At 45.1% G+C, this 18710-nt stretch overlaps 1 pseudogene; it reads left to right on the forward strand.

Moving 5' to 3' along the window:
- Window positions 1-11224: 11224 nt before the first annotated feature.
- On the forward strand, window positions 11225-12655 carry LOC147904219 (putative pentatricopeptide repeat-containing protein At3g13770, mitochondrial pseudogene; annotated as a pseudogene).
- Window positions 12656-18710: the final 6055 nt, after the last annotated feature.

Below are 18710 nucleotides of genomic sequence, written 5' to 3' on the forward strand. Positions count from 1 at the left end.
TGTCATGAAAGCACACCCCGGCCCCCACATAAGGGGAGTACAAAATTGTGCGATCCCAAACACACTCACCGCTTGGAGAGGCATGTCTCCAATAGCTCAACTTATGTGCCATCCACTCCCATTACACATACGAGGGCCACCCTCCATTACCACAATACCACAGCATATCAAGCGCTCAAGGAGCCAACAGTTCAAGAATCGCTTGCAAACAAGTCTAGGACCCGTGGTGGCAGACCGCCTTCTCTATCACCTGGATATGAGGTTGCTAGGAGAGTTTCTCCAAGCCTACAACTCCAATAGAAATGTCAACATCTTGCGCAATGCGACATGCACTCCCCACTTCTATCACCTCAACATGGATGTGGTGCAAGCTACCTTCGGCCTACTGATCATCGTTGACAAATACTCTTAAAAGAAGAAGATGCCCAAGGCCCTCAGTGAAATTTGCTGATTTGATCGAAAGAAGAGCAAGGGGAGCATTCATTTTTCAGAAATAATTGAGCCAGAGTTGGAAAAGTGAGCACGTGCTCTACATTGGTTGACCCAAGTCAAACACATGGATCACCACCAATCGATCGTGCCCAACATCTTGGCGAGATTGGCAGCCCCCCATCACTAATTGGGTAGATTATTTTTGTAAGCAGATGCAGGAAGACCTCAAGACACATGGTGAGGTCATCAGCAACCACATGCTGTACATGCCCATTATGTATCACATGCTACAACAGCAACCGCCAATCGATGATGAGTTGGTTGACAAAGTTGCCACTGGACCAATACCAACTGACCAAGAGGAGACAGAGGTCACCCCAAAGCGAGTAAGAACAGAGCCTGGAGCCACTCCGGTTAGTTACCCCGCTCAACTGAGCCGCTTGCCCAATATGAGGATCATGCAAGCATTCTTATGCAAAAAGCACCACATGGACCACTCGGATCCCCGCGCCAAGGGCAAGACTGTACAACAGGATCCCATCTCAATCGGTGATCTCCTAGGAGACGAGATGGTCACCATTGGCCTCAACCCAGGAGCTCAACTTGGTTTAGGAAACCCCCTCTGCACCCTAGAACTCAACCTCAGCCATGGCCCACCCATAGGAGACCACCTCCTTTGTCACCAGCTCCTCCTCATCTCCATGCGCAAGCCTCACCGAATCCCTCTAGTTCTGCAGTGTGCCACATTATCAAGCAACGAGTAGTACAACAACATGACCGCTGAGCAGCTCTCCCATGCCAATCAAATGGAGCTGCAATTACTCGACACGATGGCCCACCTCCCACAAATGGCATGCATCATTCTACAAAGATGATAGGAATAGGCCTCTCAACTCTCCTCGACTCTCATCCAGGCACAGCTCTCCGCACGTGACCACATATTAATGGTCCCTGCATAAGCCAAAGGGCAAACCACCCTCGATTGAGTAGAGGAGTACCACAACAAGACACGAGAGCTAGAGCTCTCGGTTACCAAGCTCAAAGATGAGCTCGTCATGCCAATGAATCCCTGTGTCAAAGAATGTAAGATCGTGCTAAACCTAGTGCAACTAGATGAGCATAAGAATTACAGAGGCTCAAAGCATAGAAGAAACTCCATGAAAGAGATGATGAGCAACTATGAATCACTCTATTCAAATCTATGTAGACCATACAATCAAAGGCTTCTTTTACAGAGAGCCTTTAGAATAGTCAACACTTGTGGGATCCTCTGATCCACATCTCTCTTTGTGGATGTCCTTGATCCACATCTTCACATCATGTGGTCCACATCTTGGGGTGGCTACTTTAATACATTCGTATACCATACCTTAGCCTCTAATTATGTGCTCATGGCACCATATTCCCCTGGGGTGCCAACTCAATATGTAATATGTTATTACCCTCATCCAAAATCTAGGGTATGGGAGGACAAGGTCCATATATAATGTGTATGGATTTTGTTTAAAATTTTCTAATATGCAAGGGAAAAATATGAAAATTTCATGTCCCCCCACCCACAAAATATAAGGTATATACCTTGGAAAATATGCAAGATTTTAAGATTTGTATATATTTTTCATAATATGTGAGGCCCAAGGGGGGGGGGTCTTTTGGATGAGGGGAGGTAAAACAAAAAATACACTAAAATATTAAAAACCATCTCCTTTCAAATTAATGTAACTTTTTCATGTGCTACCCAAATTTCAAGGTGTAAAGACATATTTGAAGCTCTTTTAGTATAGGACACAACCATGTTAATTTGAATAACTTCTACTCATGGCATATTGTTAAATTTATCTCATACTCAAGATTTTGATGGGTTTTCTTACTAAAGGGAGTTGGTGCCCCAAGCATATTCCTTAACACCTCCCCTTGGTGCCATAATCCATTGGCTACTGCAAGGTGGTTAGATGTGAGTTACAATCCATCACCTCCCCTTAGTGCATACCTTGCTACTTAAGGTGGTCAAGTGTGGTTTTTACATGTCAATACCTCCCTTAAGTGCTTGATTGGCTACTTGCAGGTGGTTAGGTTGGATTACAAGAACATAGGCTAAAGGTGGAAAGCCTTTTGCTTCTCAATTCATGTTGCCGATGGCATTCTCTTCTTTGCTTGATGTAGCTTGATGAATGATGCTTTGTTCTTCCTATGTCTTTAATGCTTTATGTGTCAATGCCATGTTCTATGATATGGTCATCTCACGCACTTGTGCTTTCGGCATGCCTTTTGCATTAATGCGTTGCTTTACCATTTGTTGCAAAGGTCTTACCATGAGCTTTTTTTTGCTTCAATGGTAGTGTCTAATTTCTAACAATGATTTTGACTTGACAAGCACGTAGAGTTTGAAAAGGCGATCACTTTTCCTTTTTGGAGTGTGTGCAAATTCTTCTTGTATTGCAAGTTATGGCTTGTTAAAGTTTTATGAAGAAGAGGGGCAAGTGATGATGTGGCAGAGGCTGTTCACACACAGCTTACAAATTGTCTTAGGTGGCACTATGCCACGTGGTAGTATTTTAACCCAACTGAGTTAACCCAAGGCTAAGCAAACTTAACCATGGTCACATCTAATCCTAACACGTGTCATGGATGATGTGGTAGACGAGGGTAAGGTAACTTAACCCAAGCTAACATACTAACCATAGATTTAACCCAAGGTCAATGTTGACCTAGGCTTACCTGCCACGTGTCCTAAGGCTCAACCTTAGAAATCAAAAACTTTGCAGGGAGCTTGGGGCAGTGTTGGCGATGGAGGCTGTCGGCTAGGCGGTTGCTGAGAGCATCGCACGTTGGAGATTTGGCTACAGAAGGTCATTTGAGCAACGTTTTGAGCCCTCTGTTCTCATCGAGATGTAGAGAGCTTGGATGAGACACCTTTGTTGAAGCTACCTTGACGTTCGTTTGTGAGAGCAGAAGAGTGTAAAGGCTAGGACGCTTGTTTTGGCTTTGTTGCTAGCAAACCTTTTAAAGGTTGTGGTGCAAAAGCTAACAGCTCTACGAGAGTTGTCAACGGCTCTGCAAAACTGCATGTGAGTCATCCAACATAGTCAGATGGAGTCGCGGGTGCCTGGAGCTATCTGGTCGGATGTGTAGTCTCTGTGTGTGTCGTTCGAGGTAGTCGCAGTTTGGGGAGCCTTAGTTGTTTGCTTAGGGGTAGCCGACGAGAGGCACAGCTCTATCTTCATTAGAGGAGCTGTTGGAGCCGAGTTGTTGATGGCAGATGTACATGGCTGGCATAGGTCATTGTAGTTGGTCATTTAGAGAGTAAAAAGTGAGTCAGTAGAAGAGGGCAAGGCTAAGGACATGAACTAGGGGATGTCTAGAAGAGGGCACGGGTGTGGGGGGTTTTTGGCAGAATTTTGGCAGAGTTTAACTATATTTGTTTGCTATGGCGATGACCCAGGGGATAGGGGGCCTGTTTATAGATTTCAGTATCCCTATGGCCGAGGGGATGGCATAAGGTGGTGGGGCATGGGGATAGAAGATAAGACGATGATCGATGGGATGGGAACTATAGCAATGGTCGACGGAATAGAAACTAGGGCGACGAACCATGGGGTTGAGTGGAAGGCGATGATCGACGGGATAGAAGCATGGCGACAACAATCGACACGATAGAAGTATGGCAATGGCCAACGGGATAGCAGTATGGCAATGGCCGACAGGATAGTAGTATGGAAACAGCCGTGGCGGGATAGTAGTTACCAAACTGAGAGAGGAGAAAAGTGAAGAAAAAGGAAGAAGGGGGAGGGTGGAAAGGACAGGGGATCTGGGAAGGGAAGTATAGGAGGAGAGAGAGAGAGAGAGAAGGGGGGGGGGGGGGGAAAGAAAGAACGAAGGATAAAAGAAGGAAGGGAAAATGACTATGAAGGGGGTAGTTGTGAATGTGAGGTGTACGGATTAGGTGTGGGGTGGGGTGGACAACGTGCAAGAATTAAAAAAACATGTAATCGACATACTGACCATAATCACCTAGTTCTCACCATGAATGCGTGTGTGTGCTTGGGCATGGAGGAGACTTGTGAGCTGCAGGTGCATCGTGGTGATATGCCTACCACATAGACTCACCTAAACATGGACTTGATGAACATCGTGGTGATATGCCTACCGTACAGACTCACCTAGACATGGACTTGATGATCATGTGGAATGCGGTGGAGACGGATGTACACCGTCGCATAGCGCATTATTAGCCATGTAGAGCACGTGTCTAACTTGTGTCTCATTCTGGTTGCCAAAGGTGCATTGGCGTGGTGATGATCCTTTGTGGGGAGATCTTTTGTCATGGGATCTTGTGTGACTGCAACTGGCATGGAAACTTGCTCTTGTGGTTCCGTATCCCCTGCTACAATAGAGAGTTTATATTCGAGTAGTGCCGTGGTGATCATATCAGTGGAACGGCTTGCCCTTGAGCTTGGAGGAAGGTTCTTTGTAGTTCCCCTCATTCTAGGGGTCGATTCTTGTGTTTCTTCCTTGCTGTCCTTGGCGATCCTCATGTTGTGTTGTACAATTCATGGTACTAGGGCACATCTGGGACATGGGGGTTTGTTTGTTGTGGTGGTAGGTTTGATGGTAGGTTCTTGTGGTACTGCATCCACTGTTGACACAGGTTCTTGTGTTACTACCTTATGAACCCTTGCGTGTTGGGATTTGAGCTTGTGTACCCAGACGACCTACTAGACTTTGTAACTACCCTGGTTTTCCAAGAGCTTGGTGGCGATCCAACACAGGGATGATGTGGTTGGAGAGGTACTTTAGGGCCTAGGAGCCGAGGTGATGGATGGCATCATGTCCTCCTCTTAGGTGGCATTGCCCACGTTGGAGTCATCCTAGGGTGATCAGGGATCCATACTCTGCTTGGATCTTTTTGGGCCGCTAGTTGCTATTAAAGTAATATTGAGCGCAGAAAATAGCTTCTTGTACCTAATGTTTATGGCATTCCTGAGTGGGCAACAGTAGTGGAGTAATTTGTGATTGTACCTGGCCGCCACCACAGTTGGTTACCTATTCCTTTTGGAGTCGAACTTTCTTCAGAGGGTCGAGATCCTGAGTTTTAGAGGTGGCTGGAGCTTTGGGTCCACCTTCACTTAGAACTTCCTTTCCCCCTGTTACATCATCCATAATCCCGGGAGTGTGGATATGATGAAGTGGGAAGCCAGGGGGCTCGACAGTGCAACGGTGGACATGCAAATTAATGCCTAGCATTATAGAAGGATGCCAAGAGGGGTCAAAAGATTAAGGTCCTTTGAAAGGACACTTGGCATAAAAGGGGTCCACATGTCATGCACTGGGTTCAGGGGAGATTTCTAGAGACAGGCTCCATAAAGGAAGAAAACTAAGGGAACTAAAAGAGAGTTCACGTAGGAAGGAGTTTGAAGCTCTCTGATAATTGCGGCTGGGAGGACTGAGCAGAGAGAGAGCCCTCTTGCTCAGGAATCGTAACATTGGTATCAGAGCGTAAGGTTCAATGACGAATAGAAGGATGAAGATGCAACAAACGCTTGAGCACTGCCCAAGGGTCAAAATCACCAACAGAGGCTACAGAGTGATTAATTGCAGTGTTGCACCGTCAGAGTTGGCTATCGGGAGTTAAGAGACTAGACTGCCTTCTCCAGTAGCTTGCGATTCAATTTGAAGGCATTGGAAACTAAGGCATGTCAGCTATGAAGATGGGGCATGTGCAAACTGAGACGTGTCAGACTGTTAGCTTTGATGCTGCGCTGCAACATGCTACTACTTAGATTCTCTGAGGACCTGCAAATTGTTGCACAGTGAATTTGTCACCTGCATATCGGGCCACCTGCTGCCTACATATAGAAGGAAGTACTCGAAGGAGCTGCGATCTAGAGATGGTAGACTGAATCAAGTACGGGGCGCACATTGCAACTTCTACCAAAGTGATCAAAGAAGAGAACGGGGCATGCATTGCAACCTTCAATCAAAGCATTTGATAATCAAAGAAGAGAACGGGGCACGCATCGCAACCTTCAATCAAAGCTTTTGATAGTAACTCCCATGCGCATACACAGAGACTGACAGAGTGACACAGAAATTCATTTAGAGCCACGTCATTCAAAGGTTCTCCAAGCTTTGAAAAAAGCCACCTCACTCTTCTTCTTTTTTACCCCTCTCATCTCTAAGATTCCTTTTTCCACTACCAAGGACTAAAGAGCTATTTTATCTTTCCTAAAGGCCCCTAACTCTCCTAATGTCCTTAGCCTCACCGAATTCAAAGCAGAAGATTGAAGCGATGACTTTGAGATAGAAGAAAGCGGAAGAGGCTGGAATTAAAAAAAGATTTTGGGGATCGAGTTCGAGGAAAGTGAAGGCGAGATCAACAATTAAAGAAAACAGAGTCCGTGAATCAAAGAAAGCGAGACGACTTCAAAGATAAATCCAATGCCTCAAACAAATACAAGGAAAGTGGGCATCACATTTTTCTCTCTAATATAAAGTGCTTTGCGTTATAATTTCTAGAAAATATATGTCTTTATAATGACCACTCCAGAAAGGGATGGTATGATTAGGGAGGCCTAGGAAAGGGCTAGAAAGGGAAAAGCTTTAGTCAGAGAGGAAACACATGAGGAGGTACAAACTGAAAATCAAGAGGATAATGTGGAAATGGAGGATATTGATTATGGTGATTATGGAATTCCGTATACGGAATTCACTAAACTTGAAACTCGAACGCAAAATATAGAAACACAGTTAGGAGTTATCAGTGAAACATTAAAAACCCTAGTTGAAGCTATAACTAAGATAGCCGATTCTCAATTAGTATCTCTCAGTAAAAAATCACCGATTCCTCCTAATCAAGTTGAGAGGGCTACCTCTCGACTTAGAGAAACATCAAACATTCTTAAGGACTTAAAACCGCCAATTTTCAATGGGGAAGAAAAGGAGCATAATAAAAATTTGATTAATACGTTCTTGCAAAAATGGCAAGACTTCCACCAACTCAGGAATACACCTCTTGAAAATCAAGTCATGGAAGCAAGTCTTTCCCTTGGAAATAAAGCCTATAAATGGTGGATAAGCCTTAGGGAGAGTGATAGAATTCCTAGATATTGGACTGAGTTTGAACAAGCCTTCCTAAAAGAGTTTTTATCGAAAAATGAATTAGAAAGAGCGTGGGAGGCTTGGGACAATTGCACTATGGTTAAAAACACTCTAGTCCAGTACATAGTGAACTATAGGGAGGCAGTCCTTAAGTTGAAAGGAATTGATGAATTCCAAAAGATAAGGGTTTCGTGAGAGGTCTCAAAGACACTTATAAGGTTGAGGTGAAAAGAAATTCTCCAAAAACCTTTGAGGAAGCCATTACGATGATACGATGGGGAAATTCAGAGTTGGAACTTCAGAGCAAATATACGATGATACGATGGGGAAATTCAGAGTTGGAACTTCAGAGCAAACGGTTTTGTTCCAAAGTTCAATAAATTTTCCAATTTGAAAAGGATAGGGCACTTTAAGAAGGAGGTTCCTCAGGCACCACCTAAGAAACCTCAAACACAAAATTATCCTCTATTGAAGAAAGAGGATTATGAAAGGGCCAGGCAAGAAAATCTTTGCTTCAAATGTCTGGGCAAAGACCATGCTGCTTGGAACTGCCCTAAAAATAAACCAGCGGGAGCTAAAGCCCCAAATAGACATCCACAAAGACAAGTGCAAGTGTTGCCACTTAATGGTACTGAAAAGTACACTGAGGTAGAGGTCTATCATGAGGATAGCACCCACATGTGTTGTCTATCATCGGCAATGTGGCAGACCACCTTTGGTCCTCATGATTTAATGAGGATGCATGGAAAAATTAAGGGGCAAAGAGTAAGAGTGATGGTCAATGATAGTGCAACACATAATTTCTTAAACTACTTGTTCGTTAAGAAATTGAAATTGCGTGAGAATCCCAGTACCCATGATAAAAAAGTTTGGGACACCATGATACATGTGAAGGGCAATGATAAAAAAGTTTGGGACACCATGATACATGGTATAGAGGTGGATATTCAAGGCTATCAGGATGCCTTGGATTTCCAAATCATGCATCTCGACCGAACAGATGTAGAGAATGGCTGTATAGTCTTGGGCATAGCCTACAAAGGAGTTATCTTAGTAACTCCATTATGTTTGAAAAAGAGGGAGTCTTCCAGATTCAAGGAGAACATGATGTGCCTAACTCTCCTCTTATTTGTTCGTTGGAATTGGAACGACTACTACACCAAGAAGAATGTGAGGTATATCTTTGTGAACTTACTTTTATTGGTGATTTTATGTCTTCTGCATCGGAAAGAAGTAATGTTGTTTTTGATAATGTTAAAAAGTATAAATCTTCTTTCAATGATTTAATGTTTCAATTTAAAGATGTTTTTCCGTCTGATTTACCTGATGGTTTACCTCCTGAGAGAGAAGTAGATCATAAAATAGATTTAATTCCTGGATCTACCCCTGTTTGTAAACCCCCCTATGGGCTTAGTCAAATGGAGGAATGTGAGGTCGAAAGATAGTTAACGAAATATCTTAGGAAGGGCCAAATCCAAACAAGTAACTCACCTTGGTTTGCACCAGTTGTACTGGTAAAGAAAAAGGATGGTACTATGCGTTTATGCATAGATTACCGAGCACTAAATAAAATCACCATAAAAAATAAGTATCCTATGCCTCGCATTGATGAGCTCTTTGATCAATTGCAAGGGGCAAAATACTTTACTAAAATTGATTTAAGATCAGGATATCACCAAGTACGAATTAGGGAAGAGGATGTTCCTAAGTACTAGGTATGGGCATTATCAATTTAAAGTAATGCCATTTGGAAATGCACTAGAAAAAATTCCAACATATCAATTAACTCATTGATTTTAAAGGATCAACAACTTCATCAACTTTCCTTCTGTACTTTGGAATTGTATTTTTCAAAGCATCACTATATTCTCTCAAATTCCTAGAATTATCATATGGATTCGACAAAGCATCAAAATCAACCTGTACTTGACAATTAGAGCTTCGACCATAAGACTTAAATGCATCTAGTACCTAACATAACAACATCGATTGGAACATTGCATAACATTATCCTACTCACTGCAGTACTTTGCAAACTCCGGTTAGACACATTGGAGACCTCCAATCCACAGGTACTTATCATATCACACACAATAGACCCCAAAATCTTTCTCCCAATGCGATTTCTATTGTACCACACCTGTTGTACAAATAGAAACAAACAATCACACAAAACACCAAAAAGCCAAAAGATCCGAAATAACACAAATTCACAGAACCTTACGTAACACGAGGATCACACATTTGTTGGAGAAAAAGAAACTTTCAGTTAACATCATGATCCTCTTCACAACGAACAGGCAAATGCTTTACATATTGATAGTAAGTCGTAAGAACATTAACCCCCCAAACATGAACTACAAGATGAAGATCCTCGTCCTTATGATGTGTGAAAATCCACCTTATAATTCTTTGATAATCTCTCATTGTACCTACAAACTAGAAACACGTAAACAAACATGCAACAGAAAGTACTCAAACACAACAAAAAAAAACACCAAAAAGATAAGACATACTCCATGAACTCCCCCAAAGAACCCCATCCAATTACAAAATCACTTCTCTCCAGCATGTAAAGCTTAGCAGTGGGGAATCGAGATAGACAGTAAAACACACAAAGTCTTCGTAACCCCCTTGGAGAACCTATATCGAAATCAACATTCCAAACCTATGACAGATCTATTTGGAACTGCTCTCAAACACCCTTGCCTCACCGAACACGTAATAGCAACAACCATCACCTTTTGGCTAGCACTAAAAATCGAATTCACACATTAAGTGGAACTTCTGCCACACCAAAAAGCGAGATATGCATCTCGCGCTCCTTACGAACTATCCCCCCAAAGTACCAGAACACGTTCATTAAGTTCTTTGGAGGGTAAAGCCTCCCATCCAACTTTAGAACTTGAGGGAAAACCACTTGCAAATCTTTGAACTGAATCTTCACAAACCCCTCTCCTCCTCCACTCATAAAACCTACTTCTCGCTCAAGAATCTTAGGTTCTAACTTCTCCCCACCCTTAGACACCTCAGGCACAATATCTTGATCCGAATTGAGAAATGGAACACCAGGATGAAAAAGTCTTGGGGAACCGGCACATGCAAGCACGACTCCAATAGAATTAAGTTCCAAGAGGGTAACATTTCCACAAAAAGGAACATAAATGGAATCATCACTAGCACAGCACTCAATGACGGCATCTTAGCCATCACAGCAACACAATAGAAAGACGCATCACAAAGATCAACACAAAGACACAGCTGACATGCAACGCCAAAGCGAAGAAGCAGCACAACGAGTAGCAAAGACACAGCAACGCAAAGAAGCACCGAAATGCACAACCACCCCATCGCCGGATATACACCACAACCGCAAAGCGACTAGATGAGAAGTAGGAGAGGTGCAACTCCACTACGACCAATTGAGAAGCAAACGCAGCAATGGACGAATGGAGCAGCAACGGAAGTTTGCAGCAGGAAAGACGTTCCAATCGCGCACCAACGAACAAATGGACCGACGAGCTCAGCACCAATAAACGAATGATACGCAGCATATTCAATGCACCAAAATCGAAGGGCAACCAAATAACGCCATCACTGGTAGTGCAGTTGCATTTCAAACCGGCACGCTGCAGGTTAGTGCACAGCATTCCTCCCATGGAAGTGTCTTTTACGACTATTCCTCTAGCTTAGAATGGTGCCCCCCTTGAAAGAGGCTCTGGATTGGCTCGAGCATCAGCGCTTTCAGGTTCGCTTTTCGGTCTATGCCTTCCTCATACGTCAGTGCGGTAACTCAAAGGCTCTCACAGATGGTAGACGGGTGCACGATCACATTCTCCGATTCGGGAATTATCGAGACAGGTTTCTAGGGAACCTTCTTGTTGAAATGTATGGTAAGTGTGAGGCGTTGGGGGCCGCACGTTCCGTGTTCAACCACATGAACGAACGGAACGTGTTCTCCTGGACGATCATAATTTCATTATATGCCCAACGTGGGCATGGCAAGGAGGCGTTTCAACTCTTCTGTCAAATGCAGCGGGAGGGGTTCAAACCCAACGATTTCACCTTCAGCACCATTCTTGGAACATGTGGCTCCCCTGCAGCTTTAGCCATGGGTAAGGTGATCCATCGTTGTGCTATAAACTCTGGATTTGAGCCACAGGTTGTTGTCGGGACTGCCCTTGTCCACATGTACAGCAAGTGTGGAAGTGTGGAAGAGGCACGGAGGGTATTTGACAAGCTGCATTTGAAAAACGTGATTTCATGGACTGCCATGATCGCAGCATATGCCCAGCATGGAGATGGAAAAGAGGCATTAAGGCTTTTCACGCAAATGCAGCAGGAAGGGCTGAAGCCGAACAATTTCACCTTCAGCACCATACTGAATGCATGTGTAGGTCTTACAAACTTAGAAGAGGGTAGGCATATCCATGCTATATTTGCAGATAGTGAGGTGGATTCTGATGTTATTTTGGAAACTGCCCTCGTCAATATGTACAGCAAATGTGGGAGTCTAGAAGATGCACGGAGAGTGTTTGATAGGATGCAACAGCGAAATGTAGTTGCATGGAATGTTATGATTGCTTCATACGCCCAGTTTGGGCATGGCAAGGGGGCTTTAAAACTCTTTAGAGAAATGCAGGAGATCAACGTGAGACCAGATGATGCTACTTTTGTCAGTGTGTGCTCTGCATGCAGTCATGGAGGTCTAGTTGATGAAGGGTGTGGCTATTTTGTTTCCATGACCGAGCTGTATGAGCTGAAACCACGAGTGGAGCACTACACGATCATGATTGACCTATTTGGGCGCGCTGGAAGGTTAGAAGAGGCAGAGGACGTCATCAAGAAAATGCCAATGCAAGCAGATGCTGCTGTATGGTTGGCCTTGCTTGGTGCTTGCAAGGTACATGGTGATGCACATCGAGCAAAACGAATAGCTGAGCTCATAGTGCAGTTGGATCCAGAAAATGCTGCACCCTACTTGATGTTGTTACACATTTATGCAGGAGATGGGAGGTCTGATGATGTCACAAAAGTGAGGAAAGATATGGCGGTCAGGCAGGAGATGCAGCTACTGTGCAATTTTCTTGAGATCAAGCAAAATGCACTTGAAGCTGAAGAATGAAGTCAAAGGGGACTTTTAGATCTAGTGTGGAGAGGGCACAAGACACATGCCTCTGGGTCTTTTGCTTTCTGACAGTAGTCACCCGCAGTTCTTAAAGGTGCCAGTATTTGGCTTTGTTTGGTAATTGCAATGTGCACAATCTGTAGTGATATGCAGATCGAGGAATTGGCTTTAAAATGGCTGATTTGGAACCTCAGTAATGTACTTTTGATGGACAACAAGCTATCATGATGGTGTAACTCTGGACTCATCATCTACAATGGGCTTAAACTGAGTTTTCTAGAACTCTTTGGAATCGTGATACTTGTTCCAAATTTCTGGGAGGCAAGCATCGGATTGACGGGAAGGTTGTAACTTGTACAATCGATGTTGAATTCACAATATGCCATTTCCTGATTGTTTTTGCTCAGGGAAGTTCTCAATACCCCTCCAGGGACGTTCTTTGCTCAAGGGATGTTCTCAATCACTTCTCATACAGCTAAAAATCTGACCCCATGTGACCACCATAAGCGCTGGGCTTGGTCTGTAGTCTGATTTCTTGGCCATCCAAAAATAAAAGGCTTCTCTTATTCCAGGGTGTGGATATTCTTGTCGTATACTGGGTAACCAATTTTGCTGAGTTAAGATTGGGGTTCTTGAAAGCAATTGGGTGCCTAATGCTCAACAAGGTGGATATTCTTGTCGTATACTGGCCAGGTAACCAATTTTGCTGAGTTAAGCTTGGGGTTCTCGAAAGCAATTGGGTGCGTAATGCTAAACAAGGTGCAGCAGTAACTGCTGCTTTGAGATTGTGGAAACTTTAATGGCTTATGGTATGAAGGTGGTGTCAGAAATAGAATGTCGCTTGTTGGAGCCAACTTCCTGCAGCAGAAGACTTGTCCCAGGGTTCGCACAATGCATAAAACAGGTCTCAACTCAAGTGTTGTTGAAGTAAACCACAGATACAGACTAGAGCATTTTTATGAAGTAGAATGGCCAAAACATGTAGAACGACTGCTGTCTGCCGCCTTGTACATCCAAGACAACTGCCCCAGTCTGCTGCTGCAGACTGCCGACCTGCTGCAGGCCTGTTGTCACAAAATTATCTATTCCTGACTCTGGTCAAAGAGAGTTTACTCCAGCCAACTAGAGAGAGTTTCTTTTCGATTGTTTGTTTTTACTTTCGTGCTTCGTTGGCGTCAGAACTCCCTGAAAACTCCCTTGAACCTTCTTCTTGCTCTCATTCCTTATTCTCCCTGACTTCAATTTCCTGCCTGCTCGTATAGAATTTGGTTCCTACCTGATCTCCTTCCTTATTCTCCCTGAATTCGATTTCCTGCCTGCTCTCCTACCTTACTCTCTCCGCATTCGATTTTCTGCCTACGTTAGGTACCCATCTTAGATTGCCCCATGGCTCCCCGAACAGCCTTGTCTCAGTACCCTGATTCATCACCGCCCCAGTGTAGGACTAAACGGTGGAGAGCACCGTCTCTCCCGCATGAAAGAAGACTTCCACGCACAGTATGGACACCACGGAGGACTAGGATTAGTCAAGCGCACAAGAATGATTGCATTGGCTAATCTGTAATGGGTGAAAAGCGTTGGAACTATGTATATTTGTGACAAGATTATGGAGAGTGCTAAATTCCCCCACGTTTTAAGGGGAAAAGCACACGTGCATGGGCAACCAGCTCAAAAGGTGGGGCCACAAAATAGAAAGCAGCTATATGAGTTGGGGCACCCGATTTTAGAGAAAAAGCGTATGCTTTCAGTAGAGCGGGCCTACTTTGGTTAAAAGCTTGGCTTTTCATGTGAGTAACAAGTTATTCTTCTGCTGTAATAAAATCCTTCAAAGGGGGGGGAAGGGGGGGGGCGGGCAGCTCTTATTTTTTGGCCCCTACTGTGGTGCGAGTTTCTTTCTCATTCTCCCTCCTGCTTCGAGAGCTCTGTTCTTGCTGAATCACTTCTGCCCTCCCCTAGACTGAGTTTCCAGCTCTTGGTTTTGTTTGAAGCGCTTTTCTCTAGTCTTTGATGCACACATGCTGCTGGGTTAAAGGCACAGTCTAGAGATGAGAAAAGTGGCAGAGTTTCAACAATAAAAGACCCTTTTCCCTTTTGCTGCCTTGAGATGTGGACCCTTCCTGCAACCTGATGCAGGCTTTATTGTGCGCCCTGTAGCAGCCTATGCTGCTGCCTGCATGGCATTCGCAGCCACATCCTTTCTCTTTTATCTCTCTCAGATCAGCCCATGTCGCCTTATTCACATACCTGTTGCGCAGATCGTCCTCCCCCACGTCCTCACTTTGAGGCATACAGGGGCTTCTAGATCCCAATAGGTGACCTGCTACTTGCGAGATTTGACTTCTGGAAAACGTTGGAACTTTTGATATGTGTTACATCTTTGCCAAGTCCTTGATATGCTTTCTAAGGGCTTGATGGATATCTGCTCACTAAGTTTGAGCATTGGTGGGAATCTTCCACGTCATGATCTCTTCAACTTTGGATGGGCACAAGCGAACTCGAGGCATTGATGATGCATCTCACAAGCCATCTTATATAGTCCCTCCACATTTCCCTCTAACTCCCACTAGCCCCTTTTTCCCCCTTCATTACAGAAAAGGGGTCAGGGAAAAATTAGAGAAAGGGGGTAGAAGAAGAAGAAGAAGAAGAATATATTATCGTCCTCTGAAGACCAAAACCGGCCTATGGGACCTGAGCAATACAATATCACAAGTACATGAAAGCTCCTCCCGAAGATGGGAGGGTGGAAAGAGAAACCACCTTCTAGGATTCAGGTGGATTCCTATGCTTGAAGAGCTTATACACAAATGTTCCTAAAGCTGAAGGTGACCCTTTATGCAGCAAATCAGCCAGTTTGTTATGTCCCTCAAGGAGGTGATTGAACTCTTCCCTAATGTGTGCATAGAAGGGTGAGAAGGAAGGAGATGGGGTAGGAGAGAGAGGTAGAGGTAGGGGGAGTTAGAGAGAGATGGGGGGTGAAGAGAGAGAGAGAGAGAGAGAGAGAGAGAGTCTAATGTCCACTGGAGATGAATAGGTCTATGGGACAGCAAAAAACCATCGTACATCTGCTTAGGCAAGGCACATGGCAACTCGCAGGGTGTGGAGAGAGAGAGAGAGAGAGAGATGTATTACCATCTTTGGGAGGCCTCATGGGCATATATGAGACAAAGTACAATCGTAGAGCAACTCATACAAGCCACTGTGTGCTGAAGTAGAGGGCTCAACCCTTTACTGAGTACTATGCCAAACTAAAAAACTCAAACCTCCATAAACAAAACTAGTGCTCAATCTCAGAGTCAAAATCAAAATCCATAGCCGGTGTTGTGGTGGCTCTTCTATGGACTGCGAAAATGTCTCGTATATGTGTCTATTGGGTAGTCTCTCTTTGTGGGGGGGGGGCACGGTCTCTGTGATCTTTGTATCGTGTGGGCCATGTCGAGAGTGACGTCGTTGGTCGAGCGATCCCCTGCAAGGAGAGAGAGAGAGAGAGAGAGAGAGAGAGAGAGAGAGAGAAAGAAAGATGTATTAACGTCCACGGGAGGCCTCGAGGGCCTATGGGACAAAGTACATAGAAAAGAGAACTCATACAAGCCTTAGTGGGCTGAAGCAAAGGGCATGCTAGGATCCTTGCTGAGTACTAATCTATGCTAACAACAAAATCATAATCATGAATAGAAATAGTCAACTGCAACTGCATAGTGGGCCAGATCAATCTATCCAGTATCAGGTACAAACTGAAAAACAAGTCAATCTCGATGCTGGGGCTCAGAAACCGAAGCCTGGTACAGTGATGGCTCTCTAGTGGGCTGCGAAGATGTCTCGTATCTGTGTCTGTCGAGTTGTCTCGCGCTGCGGTGGGGGACACGGTCTTCTCGCTCTCTGAACTCTCTGAGCTATGTCGAGAGTGACCCCTTGTCTCTGTCGGTCCCCCGTGAGGAAAGCTGTGATAGGTCGGACCTCAATAGAGTGTACTCTGAGGACTCTCTGTCGCGCATGTGGTCTGTGTCCCTCTCTCGGTGGTACCGTGTCGGCTACTAATCTAGACTGCTCTCATGTCGGCTAGCTCCTCCTCCACTCCACTGTGTCCTGGGCTGACTCAAAATAGAAGTCTGTGATGCGTTGTTGTGCCCGGTCATCCTCTATGTCTTGTGGCAGTTTGGCCATCCCCTACTTCTCTCTGATCTATCACAGTAGTGTCTCTCTGTGCCGACGCATCTCCATTAGATAAAGCCCGATACAGACTTGGTCATGGAAATGGATCAGTCATCATAAAGGGCCGAAGCCACTCCCCTCCAGTTAGAGACAGTGGTAGCGCCCCCGGATCTCGTAGTAGGCTGGGCAAACACAAAGAAAGCGACCCTAGCGTACTTAGCGTGTAGACCCGCTGCTCTCTAGGTATACTTGCTGCTCTCCCTGCCTCGAGATCCTCAGCTGATGGGACGAAACCCGCATCTGACTAATGGCAATCCTCAGTGCATGAGAGACTCCTCTGTCCTCGAGATACGGGGTGTGATGATGAATCCCTCCTCTGATACTCTCAGTCTACAGAAGGCCTCAGGGGCCTATGAGACAAAAGTACACATCAAGAAAAGAAAGCTTCATTATCTCCGAGGAGAGACGGACTGCACAGGGCATCTCCTAGAGAGTGCATAAAGCAGCTCTCCTAATTATTATAGATCCACCTATGTTCTAGTACTATCATAATGTGACCTTCATTACATCAGTTTAAGATTGATAGCCTTTGGGCTTAGATTTGAAATCTCGAATCAATGCTTGTCCTTCACAGTAGACCACCCATTTTCTTTCTTTCTTGCTGGAACAATTCGGTGTCGATTCCGGTTCCTGGCTTTTCAACCAGTGTGGCTGCTGCTCCTCCAGGTCCGGTCCTGTACAAGCAAACCATCCTGGTACACAGGGCTGAACGCCTTGATCTTGGGTATCTTGGGTGTATCCATCTTGGCCTGTGCAAACTGAGTAACCACCACTCTCTCTGCTGTATTAACCCCCAAGATGGGCTAGAGGGTTTTCATCCCAGCTTGGAGTTTGCCTACTGAGCTGTGACCCCCCTTGAAGCTAGTGCGAGTTTGAAGAGTGTTGGAATAGGGTTCGTCACCTCCCCATCTGTAAGCCCCCATATGAGGAGACCAGAGGGGGGGTGGACCATAGGGTGATGTGGCTGCCGCATGGGCAGCACCTTGGCTGCCATGTGGGCAGCATGCTCACACAAACACACAGAAATGGGGCTGCCACATGGGCAGCACATGGGCAGCCATGTGGGCAGCAGGTCCAGAGAGTTATCGGGCAATTGGGAGCCACCATGGTGGACAGCACCAATACGGAGGTGCCACGTGGCTGTCTGGAAATGGAGAAAAACCCTCAAGAAGAGTGCCCCCACCTGGTCGTTTTACAGACCAGAGTGGGTCGCTTACTGGGCTGTTTGGATCGGCCAAGGGGCCCCTACCTGGTCGGCCAAAATGGGGGGCATCCAGCCCCTATAAAAGGACGCCATTGGGGCCTCACTTCACACCCACTAGAGCAGCAAGTGCCCTGGTGAAAGCTCCGGCCTCTCTCTCTCTCTCTCTCTCTCTCTCTCTCTTCCACCAGGGCATTCCTAGAAGAAACTTCGTCTTACCTCACATATCCCTTCGTGGCACCTGTATGTCCTGCCGTAGGGGAAGAATGCATTTCCCTCAACAGTTTGGAACCAAATAGATTTTTTTCCGGAACCACAACAGACCGTTATTCAAAGTCAGGATATCCTGGCATGAGGGCTCTTGCAATTCTGAAAAGATGTCTGCTGTCTTTCCATTCTGCATGTACTCTTTTTGAGTGCCATGTCTCCAATCCTGGCAGACAACATGCAAGCCGGCACTGTGGACAAGGCATTTGCAGTCACATTTTCTTTCCGCTTGCTGTACTCAATGTCAAATCGTAGGACTGCACTGAAGCCAACTATCTCTTTTGCTTGGCAGACAAGTTGAGGTGCGTGAGGAAAAATTTGAGTGTCCTATGATCAGTTTGACCTTAATTTTCTCTCGTACAGGTAGTGATGCCA

Source organism: Dipteris shenzhenensis, chromosome 2 (assembly GCF_047967505.1).
Source record: "Dipteris shenzhenensis isolate YYH24624 ecotype China chromosome 2, Dip_SZ_1.0, whole genome shotgun sequence".
NCBI classification, from domain to species: domain Eukaryota; kingdom Viridiplantae; phylum Streptophyta; class Polypodiopsida; order Gleicheniales; family Dipteridaceae; genus Dipteris; species Dipteris shenzhenensis.